The 10,590-nt window shown below is 35.0% G+C and overlaps 1 non-coding gene across 1 annotated transcript; it reads right to left on the minus strand.

Moving 5' to 3' along the window:
* Positions 1–1,262: 1,262 nt before the first annotated feature.
* On the minus strand, positions 1,263–1,369 carry LOC128039305 (small nucleolar RNA R71). Its single transcript, XR_008193809.1, has one exon. It is a non-coding gene; the product is annotated as a small nucleolar RNA R71 (small nucleolar RNA).
* Between the last annotated feature and the right edge of the window lie 9,221 nt (positions 1,370–10,590).

Raw genomic sequence — 10,590 nt, forward strand, 5'->3', positions numbered from 1 at the left:
CCATATTAGGTACCAAAACTAATTCCTTAAGCCTTATACACGTACTCAGAACTTGCTCTTTGTGTCTTGCTTTTACGAGTACCATTCTGCTGTTAGAACTTCACTGGGTGAGGTGTTACATGCCATTAAATTCAACCATTAGGCCATACCAAACAACCATTGATATACATACAAACCACAATCAAACTTGGTCATTATACATCCATTAGCTCAAGTAAACCACATTTCAAATTTACTATTCACTTTCCACATACATAACTCTTAATATACCAAATCATCCAACATCATCAACATCATTAGACCAAGATCATGAACATCCAAGATAACTTAAACACGAATACAACTCTATATACATGCCACATAACCGAATGTGTAACAAATAAAAGACTACAGAATCAGAGACCGGATAATGTGAGCTCTAGATTGTTGCAACCAATGCGTTCCGTAAAATAAGCTATACAAAGATAGAAACAATTAAGATAAACATTATGAATGCTTAGTAAGCTCGTATGAAATTTACACAACATACACGATAAATCGATACTTACTTATTACTTGATAATGACTGTGTACACTTGCCCAAACCTATGCGTTACAAGTTTTTGGTACCGTTTCCGGGGAATGTCAACTGTTGCCATAGTAATTTTTTTCGTGTAATTATTTATTTTCAATTTGATTTATTTCTAACATTACTAACTTATTCTTTTTAATTTGTGTGATTTTCTTTTCAGGTGTTTATGAGCATAGACCCTAAAATTGAGTGAACTTTCAGACAAAGAAGACGTGAATGAACAACTCAAAGACAAGTCGAGATGGACTTTGGAAATTAGAATGAAGACCAAGGTAATGAAGCTGATCATGTACGAAATCCAATCCTCATTACTGATGATAGGGATCGATGCATCAGACAATATGCTGTGCCACTTTTTTGTGAGTTAAACCCAGGAATTAGAAGGCCAGATATTGAGGCAACCCAGTTTGAATTGAAACCAGTCATGTTTCAAATGCTACAAACGGTGGGCAAATTTAGTGGTATGCCCACGGAAGATCCACATCTCCACCTTCGAATGTTTATGGAGGTGAGAGATTCACTCAAGATGACCGGTGGGACTGAAGATGCACTGAGGTTGAAGTTGTTTCCGTACTCGTTGCTAGATCGAGCACGAGCATGGCTCAATTCATTGCCACCAAGTTCCATATCTATATGACAAGAATTAGTAGAGAGATTTTTGGTTAAGTATTTACCACCTAGCAAAAATGCTAAGTTAAGGAACGAGATCACAACTTTCCAATAACTGGATGACGAGTCTTTGTATGAGGTTTGGGAGCGATTCAAGTAGTTACTTTGTAAGTGTCCTCATCATTGGATTCCTCATTGTATCCAGTTGGAGACATTCTATAATGGTCTCAATGCACATACAAGATTGATGGTAGATGCTTCCGCAAATGGTGCAATTTTGTTTAAGTCTTATAATGAGGCTTATGAGATCATCGAGATGATTGCGAGTAATAACTATCAATGGCCAACAAATAGAACAACTTCAGGAAGACGTGGAGCTGGAGTTCATGAAGTTGACACCCTCACTTCGTTATCAGCTCATGTATCGTCTACTTCCTCTATGATAAAACAATTAACAGCTAATAGTACTAATAATTCTGTAACTGTGGGAAAGGTCATTCTTTTGAGAATTGTCTATCAAATCTCGAGTCAGTGTACTATGTGGGGAACCATTATCAAAATAAGAGTGGACAAGGACTCCTGTCCAAGTTATACAATTCTTCATGGCGTAATCATCCTAACTTTTCTTGGAGTAACCAAGGAAATGGATTGAACAACAACTTATTGCAGCAAGGACCCAACCAATCTCAAAGGTTTAATCAGCAAGCTCCAAAACCACCTCAAGCTGAGGCATCAAACAGTTTGGAGAACTTGTTGAAAGCGTAAATGGTAAAGACTGACGCTTTGATCCAAAGCCAAGCATCAACACTGAAAAATTTTGGAAAACCAAATGGGTCAGTTAGCTACGGAGCTATGTAATAGACCGCAAGGAACCTTGCCGAGCAATATTGAGAAATTAAGAAATTTGGGTAAAGAACATATCAAAGCAGTGGCATTGCGAAGTGGTAAAATTCTAGAACCCCAATTGATTGATGTCGAAGATAAGCCCGCTGAGAAGAATCAACTAGCTGTTGAAGTTCCTACACCAAAGGGATCAGAATCTGCAAAGTCTGATAATGTAAACCCTGGCTTAGTGAATTCAGATATTTTAACATCTTCTTTGGATGCAGATTTACCTACTCAGAAAAGTTGTCCGATTCAACCAAAATTTCCATTACCTCCATATCTGCAAAGATTGCAGCAAAATAAGCAGAAACAGGAGGTGCAATTCAAGAAGTTTTTGGATGTTCTGAAGCAGTTACACATCAATATTCCGTTGGTGGAGAATTTAGAACAAATGCAAAATTATGTGAAGTTTATTAAGGATATACTGTCCAAGAAGAAACAATTAAGTGAGTATGAGACTATTGCCTTGACAAAGGAGTGCAGTGCGTTCCTGCAGAACAAATTGCCATTGAAATTGAAAGACCCAAGAAGCTTTACTATACCCTGTAACATTGGTGAATTTTCCTGTGGTAAATCTTTGTGTGACTAAGGAGTGAGTATCAACTTGATGCCTAAGTCTATTTTCAAGATGTTAGGAATAGGTAAAGATCTTTAGCATATCCCGAAGGAAAGATCGAGGATGTTTTGGTAAGAGTCAATAAATTTATTTTTCCTACTGATTTCATTGTCTTAGATTTTGAAGCAGACAAGGAAGTGTCGATCATCCTTGAGAGACCTTTCTTAGCCACAGGAAGAACGTTAATTGATGTGCAGAAAGGAGAACTCACCATGCGAGTTCAAAACTATCAGGTAACCTTTAACATTCTTAAAGCGATGAAATTTCCCTATCTGGCAGAGGAGTGTTCAGTTATGGAAGAGATAGAAACCTTGGTTTCTATGGAAAGCAGTTTTGAAGAAGATCCATTGGAGAAAGCCTTAGATCTTGACCCTTTGGAGGATGAAGAAGGTGAAGAAAACATGGCTTTGATGGAAGCTAATCCGAGAAATTTTATTCAATCCACACGATTTGAACCGTTAGAGTTGGAAGTTTGTGCAACCCAAGTTGTCAATTGAAGAACCACCTAAACTCGAAGTAATGCTACTTCCTTCCCATTTGAAATATGTTTATTTAGGTGATTGTTCTACTTTGCCTATGATTATTTCAACGAAACTGACGAAAGATCAAGAGGAGCAACTAATTGTTGTTCTAAAGAAATTTAAGAAAACAATTGGTTGGACCATAGCTGATATTCGAGGTATAAGCCCTTCTTTTTGCATGCATAAAATCATTTTAGAAGAAGGTGAAAAAGCTCGAATTGATGGGCAAATGAGGCTTAATGCTATTATGAAAGAAGTTGTGACAAAGGAAGTGATCAAATAGTTAGATGCATGAATCATCTATCCTATTTCAGATAGTTCATGGGTAAGTCTGGTGCAGTGTGTGCCGAAGAAAGGTATCACGATTTTTGAAAATGAGCGTAATGAGTTAATTCTAATAAGAATTGTTACCGGTTGGAAAATCTGTATTGATTACAGAAAGTTGAACAAAGCCACTCGAAAGAACCATTTTTCGTTGCCTTTTATAGATCAGATGTTAAATCGACTGATAGGTAATGAATTTTATTATTTTTTAGATTGCTATTCGGGATATAACCAAATAGTTGTAGCCCCGGAAGACCAACATAAAACAACCTTTACTTGTCTATATGGTAGGTTTGGTTTTAGGCGAATGCCTTTTGGTTTATGCAATGCACTTGCAACTTTTCAACGATGCATGATGACAATATTTACTGATATGGTTGAAAATTTTGTTGAGGTTTTCAAGGTTGATTTTTCTATTTTTGGTAACACTTATGATATCTGTTTGAGTAATTTGACTAAGGTACTGAAGAGATACAAAGAGACGAATCTTGTCCTTAATTAGGAAAAATGCCATTTTATGGTTAAGGAAGGGATTGTCTTAGGTCATAAGATCTCAAAAAAAAAAAAAAGGAATTGAAGTCGATAAAACATAGGTATACGTAATTGAAAGATTACTAGCCCCAACGAATGTGAAAGGAATCAGAAGTTTCTTAGGCCATGCCGGTTTTTATCCAAGGTTTATCAAAGATTTCTCGAAAATTTCTAAACCGTTGTGTTTGTTGATAGAGAAAGATACAGTGTTTGATTTCAACAAAGCATGTTTGGAAGCTTTTGAAGAGTTAAAGAAGTGGATAATCTCAGCCCCAATAATCGTTACACCTGATTGGTACTCACCTTTTGAGTTGATGTGCGATGTAAGTGACTATGCCGTTGGACCTATGATGGGTCAAAGAAGAAATAAAGTGTTTCACCCTATTTACTATGCAAGTAGAACTTTGACGGGAGCCCAACGAAATTATGCGGTAACCGAAAAGGAAATTTTTGCTATAGTTTTTGCTTTTGACAAATTCTGCTTATATCTTATAGGTACCAAAGTTACAGTATTTACTAACCATGCGGCCATTAAATACTTGCTCATGAAGAAAGATGCAAAACCAAGGCTAATTTGTTGGATACTTTTACTCCAAGAATTTGACCTTGATATCCAAGACAGAAAAGGTATTGAAAATCAAATAGCTGATCATCTGTCGAGGTTGGAGCAAGATAAGGTAACTCAGTCATGTGTGCCTATCAACGAGAATTTCCCAAATGAACACTTATTTGAGGTAAATCGAATTCATGAAATACCCTGGTTTGCAAATTTTGCCAATTATCTTGGATGTGGAATAATTCCTTGAGAAATGACATACCAACAAAGAAAAAAAATTCCTTCATGATAGTCGGCATTATCTTTAGGAGGATCCGCTTTTGTTTAAAAAATGTTTAGATAATATAATCTGAAAGTGTGTAGCTGAAAGCGAGATTCTTTGAGATCTTGTATCATTGCCATTCATCTCCGTGTGGGGACACTTTGGTGGTTCATGTCTTGCAAAGAAAGATTTTGCAAGGTGTTTCTTTTGACCTACACTATTTAAAGATACTTATGCTTTTGTGAAGAACTGTGATAAATGCCAAAGGACTGGAAATATATCAAGGAGGAATGAGATGCCCTTGACAAACATTTTGGAGATTGAATTGTTCGACGTATGGGGTATTGACTTCTTAGGCCCGTTTCCTTCTTCATATGGGAACAAATAAATCTTAGTTGCTGCGGACTGTAACACCCAAAACCCGACCTAAACATTAGGGCCGAATTTGGTGATGTCACATTGTAACACCCCTTACCCGTATTCTGCACTGGAATAGGGTACGAGGCATTACCAGAATAAATACACTTCTAAACATATTAAACCGAGTTATAAAATTTCATCCAAATTAAAAACTTTCAAATTATTATCTTCGAGTCGCTAATTAAGGTTTACGAGGCCCAATACATACCTATTCATATGCTCAATATATCCGTTAAATCAATCCAATATTGAAGAATCCACTTTAAGTCAGAATCAATATTAATCACAATCATAAATCTTTTCATGTTATTTTCATATATCACTAACTGAACTTTGAATGTCAATTTACGAAAATGTAATTCAAGAACACATTACGTATACACAATGTTTAATTGATGAAATCATTTAATTGAGCTAAATTTCATATTCACTCCGAATTTTCTTCTATATCCATAAATGCTTTCACTTACCATTTACCTAACCAATTTCTCGAACCAAGCTATCACACAACAATACTACATCACCTGTGCTTCATGAATTCAATGTTTGAATCTTATCACCATCAAATCCATGTCATTCGAATACTTAAAGTTTATTCAAGCATATATTATTATGTTTCATATACCAAGCATATGTCAAAATTACGAATACGTAATCAATTCATTTTTCATTTATTTGACTAGAAAATTAATCTCAAAATTCATAACATTCCATTACTTAAGATATGCCATAAAACACTTCTTTAACATAAACTAGCACCATGGCCGAATTTTCAGTATGCTATTTATTCCCCTTTTTCTGAATCACATAGAAAAATATTACAAATATGTATATATTTGAATACTATAATTATGCATCAACTTACCAACATGAGTTAATTCATGAGCCACTCATGACATCATTTCATGCCAAATATACCACACGCATATGCTATGAAACTTTATTTTCTCTCATGAGCTTACTATGACCAGTAATGCACCAATATAAGCATCACTCCTATTTCAATATTTATCGATTATAATCAGACATTTAACCAATTATACACAATTCATTCATATGCTTTATTGTCCTCCTCCTCCTCTCCATCCCAAATCCTTTATGTATATAACATGCTTAAATAGCATTATACATAATTTCACCATTCACTTATATTTAAATTCAATGCTGTCTAGTCGAGTTATAGTCACTAAATTATTTTTATCTGGAGCTACAGATCTCCAAATTAAGTTTCGTTAATTTTCCCCAAAACTAGACTCATATATCCTCTTACCATGAAATTTTCAGAATTTTTTGCTTAGCAAATTAGTACAGTTTATTCTTTAAAGTCACCCCTGTTTCACTACTCAACATCTCTGACCTCTCTTCGCTAAAAATAATTATCTCATTGTACATAATTAAGATGATACTTCCATTTATTTCCTTTGAAAATAGACTAATTAAGGATTCTATAAATATAAATTATAACTCATAATTATATTTTTACAATTTTTAATTATTTTCCAAATTCAGAACAGGGGATTCCGAAATCAATCAGACCCTGCCTCACTAAAATTCAAATATCTCAAAATATATAACTCTTTTGCTTGCTCTTTTTCTTTTATGTAAAAATAGACTCATTAAGATTTAATTTCATATCTTATTCACTCTATATTTCAATTTCCACAATTTTTGGTGATTTTTCAAAGTCACACTATTGTTACTGTCCAAAACTGTTTTGTTGCTAATTTTACTTTTTCATAATTTCACTTTTTCACTTTCAATCATTATTCAATTCAATTCCACACATATATTCATCATTCAATCACACTTAATCGTTACATGATCTCATGTATTTTCACTTAGTCAATTTCCCGATGAACACTTCGGAATAATAACAGATACACGGTGGATTCACAGACGCAAAGAACCACCCTTTGTAATCAATGATATCCGGTGGGATCAGCACATAGCAACCACCTTATAATTAATGATACCGGTTCACATAGTAGCCTGCACATAGTACTACACATGTGACCATCACTATCCGATACACGTAGTAGCCTGCACATAGTACTACACACGTGATAGAAGCTATCCGGTACGCATAGTAGCCTGCACATAGTACTACACATGCGACCTATCATTCTGGTACACTTTGTAGCCTGCACATAGTACTACACATGTGACAATCACTTCCACTTTCACATAGTGGCCTACACACAGTCCATGGCACACATGTGATCATTTCTGTCACTTCATTCGTATCCCTTTTTATTCCGAATGTTTAATCGGGAAATTTCTCACTTTTTCTCATTTTTTCCTTTTTCACTAATCAAAGTCAATTCCTTGTCTTTCTTGACTTATAATAACACATTTAAATTATTTAACACTCACATTATTCAATCCAGTCCAAAAATCACATTTTGGCAAATTACATTTTTGCCCCTAAAGTTTCACAAAATTACAATTTTGCTACTAGGCTCAGAAATTAAACTTTATTCCTTTTTCTTATGTTTTATGACATGCTGAACATTTTTCCCTTCTATGGTAACATCAAATTCTCACTCTAACACTTATGAACATTAGGTATTTTTACGATTATGTCAATTTACTCGTTTTCACTTAAAATCGACTAGCAAAAGTTATTTAACATAATTTCAAGCTTCATATTCTACCATAAAACATCAAAATAAACATATTTCACCTATGGGTGTTTTTCCAAATATGAATCCTAGATTAAATTATTGCTAGAATAAGCTAAATCAAGTTACTGGGACTCCAAAAACGTAAAGAACATTAAAAACGGGGCTTGGAATCACTTACTATGGAGCTTAGAAGCTTGAAAACCCTAAATATGGCTTCCCCCTTGCTGATTTCGTTCACCATGGAGAAGATGGACAAATTTTTGGCTATTTTGGCCTTTTTAATTCTTTTAATTACTAAATAACCAAAATGCCCCCAACTTAAAAATTTCCTATTTCACTTATCTCTTGTCCATTTTTGTCCAACAAGTCAACCAATGGTCTAATTACCATTTAAGGACCTCCAATTTAAAATTTCATAACAATTGGACTCTTCTAGCATGTAGAACTCAACTTTTGCACTTTTTACAATTTAGTCCTTTTGACTAAATTGAGTGCCCAAACGTCAAAATTTTAGAACGAAATTTTCACGAATTCATTTTGTGAAATCGTAGACCATAAAAATATAATGAAAATAATTTTTTTCCCGTCAAATTTGTGGTCCCGAAACCACTATTCTGACTAGCCCAAAATTCAGGCTGTTACATGGACTATGTATCCAAGTGGGTTAAAGTTGAAGCATACCCTACAAATGATGCTAAGGTAGTTATGTGATTCCTACATCAGCATGTGTTTACACAATTTGGGACATCGAGAGCTATTATTAGTGATGAAGGTTCTCATTTTGTGAACAAATGGCTTAAGTGGTTGCTTGACAAATATGATGTGAAGCACAAGATTGCTACTGCCTATCACCCCCAGTCTAATGGGCAAGTTGAAAGAGTGAATCGTGAAATCAAAGGTATCCTTGAAAAGGTAGTACGCCCTAGCAGAAAAGATTAGTCTCGAAGGCTCGATGATGCATTATGGGTCTATCGAACAACATTTAAGACTCCGTTAGGAATGACTCCTTATCGGTTAGTCTTTGGAAATGCATGTCATTTGCCATTAGAGTTGTAGGATAAAGCTCACTGGGATTTGAAGCAGTTGAACTTTTATCTTAAGCAAGCCGGTGAGAGAAGGATGTTACAACTTGATGAGTTGGAAGAGCTGAGGTTGTTTTCCTATGAGAATGCCAAAATGTGTAAAGAAAGATCAAAGAGATGGCATGATAGTCATATACAACCTCGTGAGTTTTAAAAAGGTCAGAAGGTTTTGTTCTTTAATTCAAGGTTTAAGTTATTTCCTGGGAAGCTTAAATCCCGATGGAAAGGACCTTATACCATCTACCGAGTTTATCCTTATGGAGCTATTGAATTATACAACAATTACGGAGGTACATTTAAAGTTAATGGTCAACGTCTCAAACATTACTATGATGGTGAAGCTGAGCGAGTTGAATCCTTGCTCAAATTAATAGACCTTTAATTTTTCATGAACTCATTTTGTAAATTAATAAATAATTAGAACTTATTTTCTTAACTTATTACGTTTAATTAATTCTGTCTAAGGAGATTGGAACTTAAGCGGGACCGCTATGACCCCTCCAACCCTTCTTGGAAATTAATTTAATGTAATTTGTTAAGAAGAAATTTTCTAATTAAGACATAAAATTTTTAAATTTCATTTGTTTTGTTTAAATTTTAAATTTTTATGGTAATAAAGGGGGTCAAATTTGGCCCAAGTACTAATCAGTTTTTTTTAGTAAGATACAGTCCGAGTTTGAGGCCCAAGACAGCAAAAAGGAGGGAAAAATCCATGCCTTGCGGTCACACCCATTACTTGCCGCCCAAGTAACCCTAATGTAGCTAAATTTTAGCTACATGTTGCCCTAATTTTTCCTTATATAAACCCCTCTCCATTCTACTAATTTTCGTATCCCTCAAAGCAATTTGCGTACACAAAAAAAATTCATAAATCTCCCTTTTGTGCTGTCAACCTCAAATCCTGGAAGAAACCCTAATTCTCTTCCTTTTTTGCTGAAATTCTCTATTGCCGCCACAAAGAGATTGCCAAAGCACCACCATTGCTGATGCACGTTGTCATCGCTGTCGCACCATCCTTGCTGTTGTAAGATTTTTTGCCGTAGCAAGTTCTACCCACTTTGCTGATTTCTCTTTTCTCTTTTGTGCAGAAACTTTGCCGAATTTTCAGGAAAAGATGCCATGTCCGGCAAAAGAACCAAATCTTCAAAGACTACTCTTGAAAACCCGATTTTAATCGATGAAGAAGTGAAAGAGAGATTTGATTCAATCTTCAAGCATCAACCTATGATGCTGGAAAAAGGTTTTGACTTGAAGAGTAATTATTTAATGGTTGTACCTATACTGGTTAGAAAGAAAATCAATGCTCTCAAGTGGTAATGATTTTGTGATGCTTGTTCACTTCCCGAGGATGAACTAGTTCGAGAATTCTATGCTAGTTTGACTACGCAAGATGCTATTGAAGTCATCGTTCGAAAGAAAAAGGTACCTCTTACTTCTAAGTCCATCAATGATTTGTTTAATTTACCTGATGTTGAAGAAGATGAGTACTACCCTATGATGAACAATATCAATTGGGATTTTCTTCAACAAGTGCTTGATGTTATGACAGATCTGGGATCCCAATGGATTATAAGAAAGTATGGGAGCCA

The sequence above is a fragment of the Gossypium raimondii genome, chromosome 2 (assembly GCF_025698545.1).
Source record: "Gossypium raimondii isolate GPD5lz chromosome 2, ASM2569854v1, whole genome shotgun sequence".
NCBI classification, from domain to species: Eukaryota; Viridiplantae; Streptophyta; class Magnoliopsida; order Malvales; family Malvaceae; genus Gossypium; species Gossypium raimondii.